General features: G+C 42.7%; 1 protein-coding gene and 1 long non-coding RNA gene across 8 annotated transcripts in view; one reads left to right on the top strand and one right to left on the bottom strand.

Annotated features, from left to right (window-relative positions):
* Positions 1 to 19077, bottom strand: part of TSPAN4 (tetraspanin 4) — an 878525-nt gene that overhangs the window by 311926 nt on the left and 547522 nt on the right. The window lies entirely within an intron of this gene.
* Positions 10363 to 18357, top strand: LOC143809630 (uncharacterized). The gene is made up of 3 exons (XR_013222357.1): positions 10363 to 10447; positions 16723 to 16944; positions 17075 to 18357. It is a non-coding gene; the product is annotated as an uncharacterized LOC143809630 (long non-coding RNA).

Genomic DNA, 19077 nt, shown 5'->3' with positions numbered 1-19077 from the left:
TTCCAGGAGTTGAAACGCCGGTTTACTTCGGCGCCTGTTTTGTGCCAGCCTGACGTCTCACTTCCCTTTCAGGTTGAGGTGGATGCTTCGGAGATTGGGGCAGGGGCCGTTTTGTCGCAGAGAGGCCCTGGTTGCTCTGTTATGAAACCTTGTGCCTTTTTCTCTAGGAAGTTTTCGCCTGCCGAGCGAAATTATGATGTGGGCAATCGGGAGTTGTTGGCCATGAAATGGGCATTTGAGGAGTGGCGTCATTGGCTCGAGGGTGCTAAGCATCGTGTGGTGGTCTTGACTGATCACAAAAATCTGATGTATCTCGAGTCTGCTAAACGCCTTAATCCGAGACAGGCCCGCTGGTCATTGTTTTTCTCCCGCTTTGATTTTGTTGTCTCGTATTTACCAGGTTCAAAGAATGTGAAGGCCGATGCTCTTTCTAGGAGCTTTGTGCCTGATGCTCCTGGAGTCGCTGATCCTGTTGGTATTCTTAAAGATGGAGTTATCTTGTCAGCTATTTCTCCGGATCTGCGACGTGTGTTGCAGAGATTTCAGGCTGATAGGCCTGAGTCTTGTCCACCAGACAGACTGTTTGTCCCGGATAAGTGGACCAGCAGAGTCATTTCCGAGGTTCATTCCTCGGTGTTGGCAGGTCACCCGGGAATTTTTGGCACCAGAGATCTGGTGGCCAGGTCCTTTTGGTGGCCTTCCTTGTCAAGGGATGTGCGGTCATTTGTGCAGTCCTGTGGGACTTGTGCTCGAGCTAAGCCTTGCTGTTCTCGTGCCAGCGGTTTGCTCTTGCCCTTGCCTGTCCCGAAGAGACCTTGGACACATATCTCCATGGATTTCATTTCTGATCTTCCGCTATCTCAGGGCATGTCCGTTATCTGGGTGATATGTGATCGCTTCTCCAAGATGGTCCATTTGGTTCCTTTGCCTAAGCTGCCTTCCTCTTCCGATCTGGTTCCTGTGTTTTTCCAGAACGTGGTTCGTTTGCACGGCATCCCTGAGAATATTGTGTCAGACAGAGGATCCCAGTTCGTTTCCAGGTTCTGGCGATCCTTTTGTAGTAGGATGGGCATTGATTTGTCGTTTTCGTCTGCTTTCCATCCTCAGACTAATGGACAGACGGAGCGAACCAATCAGACTTTGGAGGCTTATTTGAGGTGTTTTGTCTCTGCTGATCAGGACGATTGGGTGACATTCTTGCCGTTGGCTGAGTTTGCCCTTAATAATCGGGCTAGTTCCGCCACCTTGGTTTCGCCTTTTTTCTGCAACTCTGGTTTCCATCCTCGCTTTTCTTCGGGTCATGTGGAGCCTTCTGACTGTCCTGGGGTGGATTCTGTGGTGGATAGGTTGCAGCGGATCTGGAATCATGTGGTGGACAACTTGAAGTTGTCACAGGAGAAGGCTCAGCGCTTTGCCAACCGCCGCCGCGGTGTGGGTCCCCGACTACGCGTTGGGGATTTGGTATGGCTTTCTTCCCGCTTTGTTCCTATGAAGGTCTCCTCTCCCAAATTTAAACCTCGTTTTATTGGGCCTTACAAGATATTGGAAATCCTTAATCCTGTATCTTTTCGTCTGGATCTTCCTGTGTCGTTTGCTATTCACAATGTATTTCATAGGTCCTTGTTGCGGCGGTACATTGTGCCTGTAGTTCCTTCTGCTGAGCCTCCTGCTCCGGTGTTGGTTGAGGGCGAGTTGGAGTACGTGGTGGAGAAGATCTTGGATTCTTGCCTCTCCAGGCGGAGGCTTCAGTACCTGGTCAAGTGGAAGGGCTATGGTCAGGAGGATAATTCCTGGGTGGTCGCCTCTGATGTTCATGCGGCCGATTTAGTTCGTGCCTTTCATGCCGCTCATCCTGATCGCCCTGGTGGTCGTGGTGAGGGTTCGGTGACCCCTCACTAAGGGGGGGGTACTGTTGTGAATTTGCTTTTTGCTCCCTCTAGTGGTTACTAGTTTTTTGACTCTGGTTTTTCTGTCATTCCTTTTATCCGCACCTGGGTCGTTAGTTAGGGGTGTTGCTATATAAGCTCCCTGGACCTTCAGTTCAATGCCTGGCAACGTAGTTATCAGAGCTAGTCTGCTGTGCTCTTGTCTACTGATCCTGGTTCCAGTTATATCAGCTAAGTCTGCCTTTTGCTTTTTGCTATTTGTTTTGGTTTTGTATTTTTGTCCAGCTTGTTCCAAATCTATATCCTGACCTTTGCTGGAAGCTCTAGGGGGCTGGTGTTCTCCCCCCGGACCGTTAGACGGTTCGGGGGTTCTTGAATTTCCAGTGTGGATTTTGATAGGGTTTTTGTTGACCATATAAGTTACCTTTCTTTATTCTGCTATCAGTAAGCGGGCCTCTCTGTGCTAAACCTGGTTCATTTCTGTGTTTGTCATTTCCTCTTACCTAACCGTCATTATTTGTGGGGGGCTTCTATCCAGCTTTGGGGTCCCCTTCTCTGGAGGCAAGAAAGGTCTTTTGTTTTCCTCTACTAGGGGTAGCTAGATTCTCCGGCTGGCGCGTGTCATCTAGAATCAACGTAGGAATGATCCCCGGCTACTTCTAGTGTTGGCGTTAGGAGTAGATATATGGTCAACCCAGTTACCACTGCCCTATGAGCTGGATTTTTGTATTCTGCAGACTTCCACGTTCCTCTGAGACCCTCGCCATTGGGGTCATAACAGCCTCCTGCTCCGGTGTTGGTTGAGGGTGAGTTGGAGTACGTTGTGGAAAAGATCTTAGACTCTCGTGTTTCCAGACGGAAACTCCAGTATCTGGTCAAATGGAAGGGATACGGTCAGGAGGATAATTCTTGGGTCACTGCCTCTGATGTTCATGCCTCCGATCTTGTCCGTGCCTTTCATAGGGCTCATCCTGATCGCCCTGGTGGTTCTGGTGAGGGTTCGGTGCCCCCTCCTTGAGGGGGGGGTACTGTTGTGAAATTGGATTCTGGGCTCCCCCGGTGGCCACTTGTGGAATTGAACTTGTGTGCATCATCCCCTCTGTTCACCTGCTCCTATCAGGATGTGGGAGTCGCTATATAACCTTGCTCCTCTGTCAGTTTCTTGCCGGTCAACAATGTAATCAGAAGCCTTTCTGTGCATGTTCCTGCTACTAGACAACTCCCAGCTAAGTTGGACTTTTGTCCTTGTGTGTTTTTGCATTTTGTTCCTGTTCACAGCTGCTGTTTCGTTACTGTGTCTGGAAAGCTCTAGTGATCGGAAATTGCCACTCTGGTGTTAATGCTAGAGGCTTAAAGTAATTTCTGGATGGTGTTTTGATAGGGTTTTCTGCTGACCATGAAAGTGCCCTTTCTGTCTTCCTGCTATCTAGTAAGCGGACCTCAATTTTGCTAAACCTATTTTCATACTACGTTTGTCATTTCATCTAAAATCACCGCCAATATATGTGGGGGCCTCTGTCTGCCTTTTGGGAAAATTTCTCTAGAGGTGAGCCAGGACTGTCTTTTCCTCTGCTAGGATTAGGTAGTTCTCCGGCTGGCGCTGGGCATCTAGGGATAAAAAAACGTAGGCATGCTACCCGGCCACTTCTAGTTGTGCGGCAGGTTTAGTTCATGGTCAGTATAGTTTCCATCTTCCAAGAGCTAGTTCTCATATATGCTGGGCTATGTTCTCTCGCCATTGAGAATCATGACAGGGAAAGCACAAACGCAGAGATGAAATAGATTTAGCAAATGAGGCCCGCTAACACTAGATAGCAGAAAATAGGAAGGGAGCTGTGCGGTCAATAGAAAACCCTAAGCAAAATATCCACGCAGAGATTGCTCGAGCCCCCGCACCAACTAACGGTGCGGGGGAAGCAACTCCGTACCCCAGAGCTTACCAGCAGCAAGAACTCACATATTAGCAAGCTGGACTAGACTCATCATACACTGAAATCATATTGCAGACTGATGAGCAAAAAATAATCAAACAGAAACTTAGCTTCTCCAGAAGAGACCGAAAACGAAGATAATCAGGGGAGATCAGAATAGCACTGAATACATCGACAGCCGGCAACAAGTGGAGGTGAAGCAGAGCTAAATAGGAAACTCCCTAGTGCATAACGAGGCAGCTGATTCAGCCACAGATCCGCAGGATAACAAACAAAGCCACCAGGGGGAGCCCAAAAACAAAACTCACACAATACCACCTGTGACCACAAGAGGGAGCCCGAAAACAGAGTTCACAACAGTTCAAGTGTCCTCACCTCCCATAAAGGGAAGCACTGTTATATTTACTTGTTCATAGCATTTACTTGTTCATAGCATTTCAAAATTTTGTATATCTTTTGTTAACATGTATTGTTGTTCTTCTTTTCCCTGGATTTAACCGGGGGGGGGGGGGATTGGCAGCGCCCCAGAGTCTGGGTGTTGCAGTAACGTCGCTCTTCCACCAGGGGGAGTGATGGTACGTCTGATTGCACTAAAAGAGTTCACCTTGCAGGTATCACAGACACACATTACACTTCACACTCCGGCCGCCAGGGGGAGCAAAAGGTCCTATCTACTAGGCCACTCCTCACACATGGGTAAAACTGGGGGTTGGATAGGAAGTTAGGGAGAAAGTAGCTGGGGAGAGTTCGAGAGAGGACCTGTCAGGGGTGGGATCCTGACAGCGGCCTAGCACAGACAGATTGTTACGGAGCCGTGCCTGTGCCTTATAGCGGCAGACTCCTAAGAAAGGACACGAAGCGAAGCATATTGTGGAAAAGTGAGAAACGGGATCACAGCACAAAGGAGATAGAACCAGAAGGAGTCGTGCCTCAAGATCAGCAACATCCTTCTGAGGCGCGTAGCCGGCAGCCGGAACACCGAGAAAGTAAAAGACTCTACGCGTTACTTTGAACTACGGCAGGGCAGTTAACTTTAGGTTGGCTGTCTCACCTTTACACCTAACGAAGACAACGGAGGCAATTGTGCGAGAGGGGCGTCTCTAGGGTCCCTATAAAATAACTCCAGGCCTACCCCGTCATACGGGTGCGTCCCATCCATATCATCTGGAGGACGGAGAGAGAAAGAACAGAAACATACACGACAGTTGTGAGGACTATCCCGTGGTGCTCAGCAGGGAGGTACTACAACACACAGGCGCTGATAGGAAGGCCACTGATTTCCACCTGTAAAGGGAACTCTGGATGTGCCTTCGGACCGGCCGGTCTCAGCCAGCCCTGTTAGCAGTGCTCTGGATTGCGGATGCTGAAGCCTTCAGTAAAGAGGTAAAGAGACTGCAACCCTGTGTCTTCGTTATTTACTGCGACCTACACCGTCACCTACATCTTTAATTGGGCGCCCCTTAGCAGGGCCACGGACTGGGTCAGGCCAGCGTGACATCCCCAGGACTGAGAGACACGGTACCGAGTACCCCGCTGCCCTGCGTTTGGGGGCCGCTCCAACTATCATAGCGATTGCCTACTTTCATCCACATAGATAGATGATGATTAAGTGTCCTAAAATCATTCCTATTTCTAGTCCAGTAAAGTTGTAGTGAACCCCTTTTATATCAATTTTATCCTCCACGTGTCTTCTTTTTATATGCAAGGAAAAAAGCCTGTTCATGGCAAACATTCCTTGATTTATAATGTCACTGGCAGGCTGCAGAGAGACAGATCTCTTTTCATCTGCTGTGCCAGTGGAGAAGTGTTATGACACCTGAAGGAAACAGTTTAAAGAGAAGAACACATACACACAAACCTCCCACATTTCACTCTACGCGCACATTACTTTATCAGCATGCCCTTTAAATGTCATTAAAGCGCACACATGCACCAACAGTATGAAAGGAGAGAGGAGAAGATGAAAAATAATTTCCAAAGACACCTGCATGGAGTTCATATAACCTAGATTTTTATCCCGCACTAGGATTCATATGAAGTTGGCACTTTTAGAAAGAAAAACTAGATTGTGAACCTCATTGAGAACAGGGACTGATGTAAGTGACGCCAATCTTTGGGCTATGTCGGTGCTATATATGCAACAGAAAATACATAAATACTCTCAAAAAATACATTGGAAATAATCAGGAAGTAAGAATGAGTTATCGAATGTTTGTACTTTTTACTATTGCAGATGCAGTACTATATTATTTCAAACCCCCGATTGTTTAGGTTATTCATTATACCATATAAAAGAATATTGGAAAGGCACTATTAAGAACAAGCCGACCTTGTAGCTAGGATACAGTGCAAAAAAAAAACATAAAAAAGCCTTATAATTTACAATCACCACTGAATGATACATAGAATGCATATAAAATTCAGCCTGTATCCATCAGAAAAGAACAATCGGGTGCATAAGAATATAGATTAGTTTTTATCCTAAGTCTTAAAGGGAATCTTTAGGCACATGATCTTTGTGACTTCTCTGTTGGAGGGCAACTGATATCAGATCAGTGGGAGACCAACACCAGGCAGCAGTCTCCCCCACTGATCAGCATATAGCAGCGGCAGCAGCCAGATGTAAGCACTGAACGCAGCGGTAGTTGCTGCCAGGGATTCTAATCGATGGGAGCGCCAGGACCGCCACCGATCTGATATCGATCATTATCCTACGGATAGGTTATCAAAATCAAATGCCCATAGAACACCTTTTACATTCTAATTTTCTAATATTTACTAAGACTCCGATATGTCAGTAACTCTGAAATATGGGCAGCACAGTGGCTCAGTGGTTAGCAGTGTAGCCTGGCAGCGCCTTGGGTCCTGGGTTGAAATCCCACCAAGAACAACATCTGCAAGGAGTTTGTATGTTCTCCCCGTGTTTGCGTGGGTTTCCTCCTGGTTCTCCGATTTCCTCCCACACTTCAAAAACATACTATTTGGGAATCTCACCTACTGTATCCTCACCCATCCCTTGTAGATTGTGAGCCTTCGCAGGCAGGGTCCTCTCTCCTCCTGTACCAGTTGTGACTTGTATTGTTCAAGATTACTGTACCTGTTTTTATTATGTATACCCCTCCTCACATGTAAAGCGCCTTGGAATAAATGGCGCTATAATAATAAATAATAATAATAATAATCTAGATTGTGAGCCCCGATGGTTACAGCTATGAGAATATATGTAAAGTGCTGCGGCTTAAGATGACACTATATAAGTCAGTAAAGGAAAAAGAAGAAGAAATCAAGTGCCACTGGTATAATTTTGTAATTTTGAGCTATAACGCCTTCGGATGGCTTGTGCACACATAGTTTGACCTCTCAGATTTGATATATGATGTCCAATTCCACTGACGGTACAGAATGGATCAATTGTGAAACCACTGGTACAGACATTTCTCCAAAGTGTCCCATGAGATATTTTTCAACATGACAATGCAGGCCACATGTTTAGGCCACTGTGAGCAGCCTACATGGCCTAAACCTACTACCATGGCCTGTCTCCCATCCAGCACCTCTAGAATGTCATCAGTCGGCAATTGCACAGGCAGCTGCCAGCAGTGGATCTTGATGATTTACACAAGTGCATTCAGCACAGCAGAACATTCCTCAGACAGCCATTAATAACCTCATCGGTAGTAAGGTGGGTAAGTGCCGGAATTTCTGCATGTGGTGCTCATGCTCTCTGCTTAATCCTTCTGTTCATCATATGCATATCATTAACATGTATTTTCATCCTGTGATTGCCAACATTCCACTACTTTACCAAATATTCAAAATCTTTTGGGAAGAACTGATTTGCATGACTCCGGTCCATCAACCAAGTCTGGAGTGACATAATTGCGGCATGACGCGCACACACATGACGTTATGCCAACCCGGCTAATCAAAAGAAGAGCCGGGAATGCCGGAAAATAAGGAGATTCGCAGGTCTTCCTTCCAGCGGTCCCAGAGACTGGACTCTCATTTCTAATCCTAGACATAGGATGGACATACACCTCCGTCAACTATTCCTCTAAACTTCCATTATGCATTGATGCTTGGCTCAACTGAGTGTGAACATGTTCTCAATTAGGAAGGAGGTGTAGGTTGGTGCCAGAAACTGCTGAGGGCAGCTTATCTCCTGCGAGGACACCACAATGGACCAAGATTTTGAAACCCAATATGCCTGACCCTTTATTTCCCGTGACATCTGCAGTAGGGAGAGTGTTCGGACATCTCCATGATTGTTGGCTGGACATGCTAAAAAAAAAAAAAAAAAAAAAAAAAAGATAGGTTTTGACAACTTTCATGTAGTATGTATGTAGTATGTATGGCCATATTTATTAGTTGTAAGGGACATGGCATCTTCATCTTTAGACAATGTAAGTTTATTGACTAGTCTATCTTACATGACAAGTTGAATTGGCATTATCTTGCCAGCAGGGAAGCAAAAAGAGAGCTTGGCAGCATCACGTTATGCCATTCTGAATCTCATCTTCTGCTATGATGAATTTCTATAAATAAATTAGATATAAAAAATCTTTCAGAGCACATAACACCACCACCTCAGAATGTCTTCATGCTACGTCCACCTAAGTAGGCCTCTCAGATATTCCAGTGTAGTGCACACCATGTTACAAATGAATGAATACAGACAGGTCTTTGTACATTTCCCCCAGGGCCAGGATACATGGGTGGAAATTACACTCTGAAGTTGGAAACTTTTGTGAAAAATTGGAGAGGTGGCAAGGAGCGAGACCATCAGTTTACCAATCCTCTGGGCTCCGTGCCTCCACCTCCCATCTTATTACATACACATTAAGGACAGCGAGACATCTGCTCTCTGCACATTTGGCTTTATTTCGATTTCTTCCTTCCCAAATACAAATCATTTCCCAAACGTCTGACAGCGAAAATTACAGAAAGACAGGAGAAGAAAAACACCTATCTGTCCTAGGTTTAGAAAAAAAATACATATGTACATTTTTCACGCACCGGAGAAAGAAGGGGAACAAATAAAACAATAGGAATGTGACAGTGGCAATAGATCAGTGTAATGGGACTGAATGGAGATTTGTGTTTATATGTGTATGTTTAACACGACGCCTTAGGAAAGGGACATGAAGAAGATAGGGAGAGAAAGAAGGTTTCGAAAATGCGGTTTCTTTGGGGATCAGAGAAGAATAAATTTGCTAATTAAACGCCACACTTTGACCCCCGGATTCAGTGTCCTTAGATCTGCAGGCACATTGAAGCAATGGGGAGGGAGGTGTAATAGCTTCTGAACAGTCGTCAGTGATTAAACGGCCTCTCCACCGATAGAAGAGAAGTACCTGCCTGTGTTAATATGCCGGGGCTCACTGCAAGCAACAGAGGCTTAACCCCGGGCAGCTAGGAAGAATCAGTGAGCGGTCTGTTTTGGGAATTGATATAAGAGGAGAGGGAGAAAAGAAAGCGATAAATATAACATGAGCAGTGCCAACTCCGCTATAAATGAAGGCACTTTGTAGACAGCGTTAAAATATGATCACTGCTGGTCAAGTACAGATCACCAGGCCGCTAGAGGAACACAGCATCCATCCATCCTGATGCCGGGGTAAAGAATACACTAAGGAGACAACATCCAGCAGCAAGTTTTTCACATTGCCATTATATAAATATATGAATTAGTCTGCACTGGCAATTAAGAACGGAGAAGTCAATGCCCTTTTTTCCCTCAATGTTTTGTGTTAATATGATTTTCTTATACGAAGGCTTTCAGCACAAAATAACTATTAAAACAAAGCATAGGTGCTCGGTGCACCCTTGGTGTGGCCAAAGAGTTGACTGTTCCTTGCCACCTACTTGTTTTACATCTGTTGCCACCCTTCTCTGGTTATTGTAAAGACTTAGCTGTCAAGCAAAGAAAGGGGGTGTAGATATAAGAGAAACAAGTAGATCAGAAGGTGCCACGCCAACGGTGCACTGAGCGCCTGTGCTTGGCTGGAACAGTCATTTTCCATTAACTGGACTAACTTTAAAAAGGATCTGGCGGCTCTTCTGAAAATACTGTTTTTAGCATAATGGTGTAATTTTTCTTTTAACTTTGGTTCTGCTTCCTCGTTAGTTCTCTTTGAAATGCATATAAAAAGGCCAACTAGACACTACTATTCCCATTATCTTTGTGGTCAGTCTCTCCATAGTCTGACGCTGTTCGTGTAAAGAGGCATGCCACATGGCCGAGAGAAATGGAAACACTGAGTTCTCAATTTTGGCTTGTTTCACACATCAGAGTACAGACTGTGATGTACAGACTGGCTGCGAGCTCCTTAACTCAAACTTAAAGGGATATTCCCATCTCCAAGATCCTATCCCAATATGTAGTAGGGGTAGTAATAATAATAATATTAGCAATACCTCTAATTAGAAATGTAGTACAGTTTTTCTGATTCACTATGTCTCTTTCCTCCAGTACAGGGATTACAGGACCTTAGGTATACATGAATATTACCACTAGCAACCTAACTGTCAATTTATCAGTGGTCGTAACCATGGATAGCTAAGGTCCTGTAATGCCTGCAGATGAGGAAACAGACAGAGAATCAAACTATACTACATTTCTAATTGGAGGTATTTGCTAATATTATTATTATTATTACACAAACTACATATTGGGATAGGATCTTGGAGATGGGAATACCCTTTTAAGGCAATGGAGTTCGGGTCAGGAGAACCATGGACTGTTCGTACATGGCGCACCATACTCTACTAAGACTGTGATACACGGATGTGTGAAACCGGGATTATTAAAAAATTTTCTGGAGAAATAACAGAGGTATAAAGAAACAATACCGAACCATTAAAAATACATAGAGAGACGACAAGTACTCTTTAATGTAGCATGCGGACCAGTCCATAATTTAAAATTTTAAGGATGTTATGGCCGTGATCTAGGAATATTTTCTGATGCTTGACTGAATCTCTTACTGGACCTTTTCAGCGTAGCTGAGATATATTGTCTCCTTACTTATTCTACTAATATGGCCACAACGCTACTTAGGGAATGGAAATGATGGTCGTCATCAGGCCAAGTGCATCTAGACATGGAGGTCACGTTACTGCAGCTGGAGAGCGTTGGTAACTATTATGGCATTATTATAATTAGGCTGTAAGTGACCTGAATATCACAGTTCAGTAGTGTTACAGATCATCCTTTCTAGAGCTCGCCCTTCAGTGACCCTTGTTTTTTTTACCCTCATTATAATTTCTATATGCTCGCAGTTAAATAACAATGTGCCATTGATGAAATGTCAAGATTTCGACATAATTGTAAACCAGCACAGGATATTGTACAACCAGTGAGGACAAATCTGTCAACGCTATAATACAACTCTACTATCCATTATACAGACATAGAACATAATAATTCAGGCCAGACCACTATAGTCTTGTGAAAATGTAATTCCAACCCAAACAAACATAAAACACCAGCTGCCAAAACAAGACAACCTAAGACAATACTGCAGAAAAATCACACCTCCCAACAAGAACTGACTACTAGACTCAAATTAGCAGAGAAGAAAAGGGAATACGGCAGCACATCCATCCGATAAAGACAGTTTTCTTTATTTAGATTTCCATTAAAACAAGTGGATCCATGTGATGAATTTAAAACCTGACACGTTTCTGGTGCGACGATCGTCCTTAATCGTAGGATCCAAAGATCAGGAGCGGACCTTGTGCCAGAAACGCGTCAGGTTTCACATTCATCACATGGATCCACTTGTTTTAATGGAAATCTAAATAAAGAAAACCTCTCTGTCAATGTGACACATGACATTGCATCAGCTCTGGCTAGTAAAAAAACAATCTACCTCTCCAACCCTCCTGAATTCATGCAACAAAACAGACAAGGACCTACATTAGTCAATGGGAAAATTCATGTGAATAATTTTTCCTATAGAATGAGTGTCAGTGTACAAAAAAATTGCAAGTTTCAGAAATCAGAATCTGTTCCAAGGACGAGGGTCGGATAGCTTCAATTTTACTAAACATGTCAAACACCCAATACTTCATCCAGTTGTGTGATTTTGGCCTAAGACTGGTAGACATTGAGTCTCCCTTGCTTATAAGTCAATGTTTTTATCATCTAAAACTACAGATGAGCGGATCGATTTGTGGGACTCCCGTCCAGCATCCGGTTCAGTGGTAAATGGCGGCCAGACAGGAGTCTTGCAAATTTCTTACCTTCCGGCATCCCTGACACATCATTCGATTTGCCATGGGTGGCTCAACGTCATCTGTGCGATGTGACACATGACATTTCACCTGCCCTGGCTAATAAAAACCCCACTGGAGACACCAGAAGGTAAGAAACTTGCGGGACTCCTGTCTAGAGGCAAGGTATCACTGACCTGGACTCATTACCGAAGTCACAAGAATCGATCCACTCATCTCTATCTACAACCATTTGGAGTATCTACAAGGTAAAATTTGTGAGAACCAGAAGTGTCCGTCCCTTTCACCATTATGGCTTTATTCATTACATTGAGTGAGGACCCCGCCAACGTATCTTTCTGGCATATCTAAATTCCGAAATGTTAAACCCCTTAAAACAATTTTCTCATACTTACTCTCAGAAACATACAGCCATTATTGTAATGACTTGCTCTGTAAAATGTCAGTTTGAACATAACAAAAATTCCCATATATATGAAAAAGGGCACATGTCGTATCATTGTGAGAGTCATACAGATCGCTCCCGCGTGGCTGGCATCACCAGGCTGCCGGCACAAGGCGTTCAAAATATCTTATCAGAACAAATATGATTATCTCCTCACGCAGAGCTTTCTGCTAATGTCCCAGAGAGGAGATTAACATCCGTGCTAATTGAGGTTTCAAGGCTAATCTACTTAAAGTCTACCAATGTCACTGACTCAGACAGGATTGGCGGATGTACAACCTGTAATGTCGGAGGTGCCAGCAACATGTTGCAGTCAATTAACTGCTACACCTTGACTTCCAATTCTGTGCACTTGAATGTGTAGTCCGAGCAGAGGATTATATAGTCTGCAGTAAGGATCAGCGGTGGCCAGTGATTAGACGTATTTGTCCGTGCTGTTATTCATGTATTGTGAAGAGGGGGCTTTAGCTTCTGGGTATTCCTTAGTCATTGCTTAATAGGGTTAAAAGGTCGATGTGCTGCCCTGCAATGCTCAGCTAGTCATGCCTCCAACACTATCTGCTACATATAATCCATTTCAAAAGATCAGCAGACCGTCAATATCGCAAGTATATACCAATGGAGTATGTAATGCTGGCTAAAAGATAACAGCAGATGCAGTGGTGCTCAACTGTGCAGCTATACAGTCTTCAAAAATTTCTAGAATAGAAGAAAAATGAGTGGCACTCACCACTGAGACATTATTTTGTGCATTTGTTTTAATCCAAGGTCATGTGGAAATACAGAGTAAAGACCCACAGACTGGACTACAGCTGTTTCGCATCTAATTACGCTTCATCTAGCGTCATCAGAGCCGGATGAAGCGTAATTAGATGCGAAACAGCGGTAGCCCGGTTTGTGTGTCTTCATTCTGTATTAATATTTGAAGGGAAAAAGGGAGACACAAAGCGCAAATAGGGTCTTATCTCACAAAAAGAATGGAGGAATCACCAAGAAAATCGCTCACCTGGTGAAGCTGAAAGCAGGCATGTGAAGATTTCGGCTGTCGCAGATCCATAAGCCGGTCACTGACCATATGAAGCAGTATACGACAGGAAGTGTGGATTAAATCCGCGCTGCCGTAATAATGATGAGGTTTCAGTTGATAGTAGACTTAAAACAGTGGTTTATTCAATGCGTTTTAGGGCTCTTATGGCCCCTTCTTCAGGAATTACCACATACAACATGTTGTATGTGGTAATTCCTGAAGAAGGGGCCATAAGAGCCCTGAAACGCGTTGAATAAACCACTGTTTTAAGTCTACTATCAACTGAAACCTCATCATTATTACGGCAGTGCAGATTTAATCCACACTTCTTATAGTATACTGCTTCATTCTGTATTCACATATGGCCTTGTAATAAAAAAATGCACAAAATAATGCGCCAGTAGTGAGTGCCACTCATTTTTTTTCTATTCTCGTAACTATCTGCTATATAATCAGTTACCGACTGCAATGAGTCATTAGGAGTTATTGTTTATGTTCTCTGATCTATACATTCCCATTATAGAAGTCATTACTCGTGTTCATGGATAGCAGTACAATATTACCTACAAATCATCTCTCCTTTATAAGGCAGTGCAGGAACCGGGATGCCGATTATCTTAGCAGCCAATTCCCCTCCGTAGGATTTCCTTTCTAAACCACATGATGACATAAGCTGATTTATGAATATTTTCCGCTTTTCATTCTGGTTTACATTCAGAATAAATACCGTAGATCTCTTGACCTTTGTGGCCATTACCAAAATGCGTTGTAGGCAAATAGCACCAGCTGCTTGTCTACACCCATTGACCTTTCCTATGTACTCTGGAAGTATTCTGCAGAAGTTAAATAGGCAGCCTCTCTCTCCACACTTGTACATGACACCTTATATTCCTATTGCTATGCAAGTTCCATTTTTTACATTATTATGTAAATTGTTACCTTAACCCCTTCACGATATCTACAGTATATATATGACGAATGTCAGAAGCAGGTGTATGGAGAGGGCTCACGCCCGTTAATGATGGCTGTGTATTACAGCCAGGATCTACCACTAACAATCCGCTCTGCTTCACCAGTGACTGTTAACTTGTTAAGTGCTGCTGTCAATCACTGACAGCAGCATTATTCACTCCGCCCATCGACGTGCCCGTGACACGATTGCGAGACGCTGATGGGTTGTCATGACAGTCGGGGGTCATCTGATGATCCCCGTGCATCGCTGCCTGTGGCCGGGCTTCAAAGAAGACTATGATCTCTGCTATATACAGAGATAATGAGGCATCATTGTATACAGCCCAAGAGATCGGATGAGTGCAGCTTCAAGTTCCCTAAAAAGGCTAATAAGAACAGTAAAAAATAAAAAAAATAAAAAAGTTTAAAAAAACATGAAAAAAATTAAGAAAAGTTCAAATCACTCCCACTAAAAAGAAAGATATTAGAAAAAATAACAAAAAAATACACACGTGGTATCGCTGAGTGCAGAAAGGTCTGAATCTATCAACATTTTTTAAAAAAATTGACCTGATTGGTAAACACTGTCAACAGAAAAAAAAGACAAAATTATGGCTTTTCGGTCGCCGCAGTTCCCCCAAATATGTTGTAATAAGCGATCAAAAAGTCACATCTTTCCCAAAATGGTACTAATAAAAACTCTGCCTCACCCCACAAACAAATAAGCAATTTCACAGCTCCATGGGTAGGAAAATAAAAATGTTACAGGTCTTGTAAAATGACGACAACTCCAAAATTTTTTGCAAAATTCAGATTTTTTTTTACCACTAAAATAAAAATCAAAAACTGGACATGTTTGGTATTGGTAATAGTATGGATGAGGAAAATCATATTACGTGGTAATTTTTACCGCAAAATGGACACCATAAAAACAATTCCCAAAAAACAATGTCAAAATTGTGTTTGTTTCACAATTTCACCGCACTTGGAATTTTTTTTTTACCCGTTTTCGAGTACACTATGTGGTAAAATGAATGGTTTCATTCAAAAGAACAACTCGTTCCGTAAAAAAAACAAGCCCTGACATGTAAAAGTGGACAGAAAAATAAAAAAGTTATGGCTCTGGGAAGAAAAATCGGAAACGCAAAAATTAAATTGGAGGGGTTAAATGCAGGAGGTGGTGTACTCTTGAATTACTGAATAAAAACGACTGTATATATCAAAAACGTATGAATATTTTTAAATCAGCATGAAACCTATCAAATAGAAGAAAAGTGCCCAAACTCCATGCTCTTAATAGAAATCTTAAAGAGAATAATAGCAGATTTCACACTACGACCTGCATACATTACACAGGTCTGCTAAAAAAAATTTTTCAAGTGCTGTTTTGGTTATTCCACATAATCTTTATGTTTTTAAGTGCGCTGAATCCGAAAATGACCTCCGTTTTGTCATAGGACATCACGTTTTCTGACAATTTAAGTAACTATGTTAAATAAGACAATACCTCAAAATAAATGAAAATAGACTCATAAAATTATTTTTTTATTACAAATGTTTCATGAAAATCATTTTTTAACTGCAATGAGCTCACCAACACACACTAAAATCGATTCTTCTTCCCTGTGAGGCTTCTCTTGGTACATTTACGCTTGTGAGTAGCATCTGGAATGTCTCTCTGAAGCGTCCAACAGTAGTCTGCCATCATTGTAATGCTCCATCTTCCCTGGTATCTTCTTTCGATCTCTTTAATGTCCTGGTGGAATCGTTCACCTTGCTCTTCACTCACAGCTCCCAAATTTTCAGGAAAGTTGTCGAGGTGGGAATGGAGGAAATGCACTTTCAAACTCATCAGGCAACCTAAAGCTTGAAATGCTTTCAGCATTCGTCCGACGATCAGGGTCTTGTATATCTTCAATGCATTGATGTGAATTAATTAATAGTAATTTTGACTTTCAAAACCCTAAGATAAAAAAAATACCAAAACTTGAGAAAAATATACTAAATTTGAAGAGAATTTTGCATTTTGAGGCAAATCCTGACGTCCAGGATTTTTTTCAATATTTTTTTCGTTTTCAGCACACCAAAATACATGGAAATTAGATGAAAATAATCAAACAGCTTTTTAGTCGCAGACCTGTGTTATTAAATAGACCTGGTGAGGCCGGTGAATGTACGTTGAAAATCCTTGTCAGAAAATCTGTATAATCTTTTCTAAAAAAATGTTCCTTCCTGCTCTCTCAGACTTTAGATGGATTTATAAAATGGATACATGCCATGGTTTATGGTACTCTGGAGACAGACCAGGGTATAGATTGGGAACGCGGCTAGGAACTCCTCAGAGCTTGCCTCTCCGCCTGCTGAGCATACCCTCCTAGGAAGTGCAAGAGGGCAAGTTCTGAAAGTCTAAAGAGAAAGGAACAGCAATGGAGGAAGACGGAAGGTCTGACCAACCTCAGCTGTCAGGTGAGGAACTCAAACAAGACCCCCATCACCGGCAACAAGCATACATGTCTTGGTAAAGGCAAGGAAAACATCAATAAGTGGGGGTGAGGAGCGACTTTTTAACGTATCTTTTTTCCTGTTCTTTTTTTAGGGTGTGGAGTCATCCTGCTGTTATGGAGGTTCAATTTAAAAAAAAAGAAAAGAAAAATTAACACAGGAAAGTTTGTAAAATGAGCAAAGTATACAACCAATAATGCGAAAACAATCAAACCAATGCATTATAATATTATACCAAGCAGGGCTCCAGTATATTATGCAAGAACTCCAAATGCTTGGATAGATTCTTGGTTGTAATAATGTTTTATGTACCACAAAATAATAGAGAGAAAGTATGAGAAGTTTTCTATACTCATGTATAATGCCATTAGGTTAGAGAACATGGTGTAATTATCCCGCGACAGCATTGCAACTAACTAATTATGTGTGAAGCCACAAATCCATTTTGCAGTGCCATAAAGTGATATGCTGATGATGACAGCAAGCTCCAAATGCAAAAACTCCATTGGCTGCTGTATATACAGAGGTTTCTATCTATAGAGGGGAATACTTCCATATATGCAACTCTGTGAAGATGGTGGGTGTGTACCCACTGCGACGCTGGCTGGGATTACACTGGTGGGGTGTAAATAAGTGACTACCTGGTCTTCACTAGAGCCTCCGATGGTGAGCATGGGTTTGGGCCATTAGGGTTCTCACCAGGTGACATTCCAGAGCAGTCACCGGACCTGCAGGCTGCAACAGCTGACAAACGGGTGAAAAGCAAAAATACGAGGCACAAAGGGCGAAGACAGAGATGTGGTCACACATTCTGAGGTTGGGGCCGGCAGCACAGGTTCAAAATATAAAGCCAGAGTTGGGAGTGGAGAGATCAGACTAAACAAGCCGTGTCAGTAACAGAAGGTTCAAAACAAAACTGCACCTAGACAGGGTACTAGTGATGAACTGCAGCTAGGACCTAAGCTCAGGCAAGGTGTGGAGGGAAGAGCTGCCTAATATATCCACTGTTGGTTGGGGATAGGCTAGGGACGCAAAAGTGGTTGCCTGTGAAGAGTCTGGCCGTGCCTCTCAATAGCCAAATGGAGACTTTCCAGCAACAGGAAGATGTAGCAGTGCTGGAAGTGTCTGCATAAGGCAGCTCAGCGAGATGGGCTGATACTGGGAGAAGCAGAGCAGTGCACACAGTGAGTAGGATGGCACTTACAAACTGTGCGAGTCACTAGCATGACAGGCTCCTTGCTGAGCCTATATGGATGCCATACCTCTCTCTTGTACAATGCCATACAGCGCCTCTTGTCTGGGGTTTTGTCATGTGCATAAGCCTTAGGCATAAAAGTTAAAGGGATTCTGCAAAACCTTTTTTTTTGCTTTAATAAAAGTTGGACAAGTGTGCTTTAGAAATAAAAAATACAATATACATACAGATCCCCTGCTTGTCTTCTTTTTCCCCTCTTATGTTGTGGTTGGCGAGCAAATGTCACAGCAAAACAGTTGCCGTATTGACCATTGCTATGCTCACTAAATTACTGCATAAGTTACAGAGTCAGAAATCAGTATGTGAACATATGGTTATTTTTCTTTCTAGGGTATAGTTGGAACACAAAGATAAAAAAAAGCGGACAATCCCTTTTAGCTAGTTTTTATTTTAGACCATTTATAATGACGACACAATATGAATAAAAGCAAAAACTCTGTAGAAACTGTTTGTTTAGAAAAAATGAAAAGAATACATAAAAAACTGGAAAGGATACATTTACACTGTTTTGCTTCCATGATAAATCTACAGCATAACAATTTTTCTATCTCCAAAGAAACAGAAGTGCTGTGCAAATTATAGGTGCTATATAGGATTTTCACTTTACATTTTATAAGTACCGTATGTCATTTCTTTACTTGGTTATCTACACACAGGGTAAAATGAATTAATATGTAAATCAAGGGGGGCACAACTTTTTAAAGGGACCATGATAAAATGTAACAAAAAAAAGGAAACATTTAATTATGAGCTTTATTTGCATAAAACTTAACAACTCTTCTAATTTTATTGTACACTTTAGTACTAGAAGACTCGTTTAATGAGTCCCACTGTGTCCATAA

This window comes from Ranitomeya variabilis, chromosome 2, assembly GCF_051348905.1.
Source record: "Ranitomeya variabilis isolate aRanVar5 chromosome 2, aRanVar5.hap1, whole genome shotgun sequence".
Lineage (NCBI taxonomy): Eukaryota > Metazoa > Chordata > Amphibia > Anura > Dendrobatidae > Ranitomeya > Ranitomeya variabilis.
Note: the sequence above shows the minus strand (reverse complement) of the source record. Positions and strands in the feature narration are given on the sequence as shown.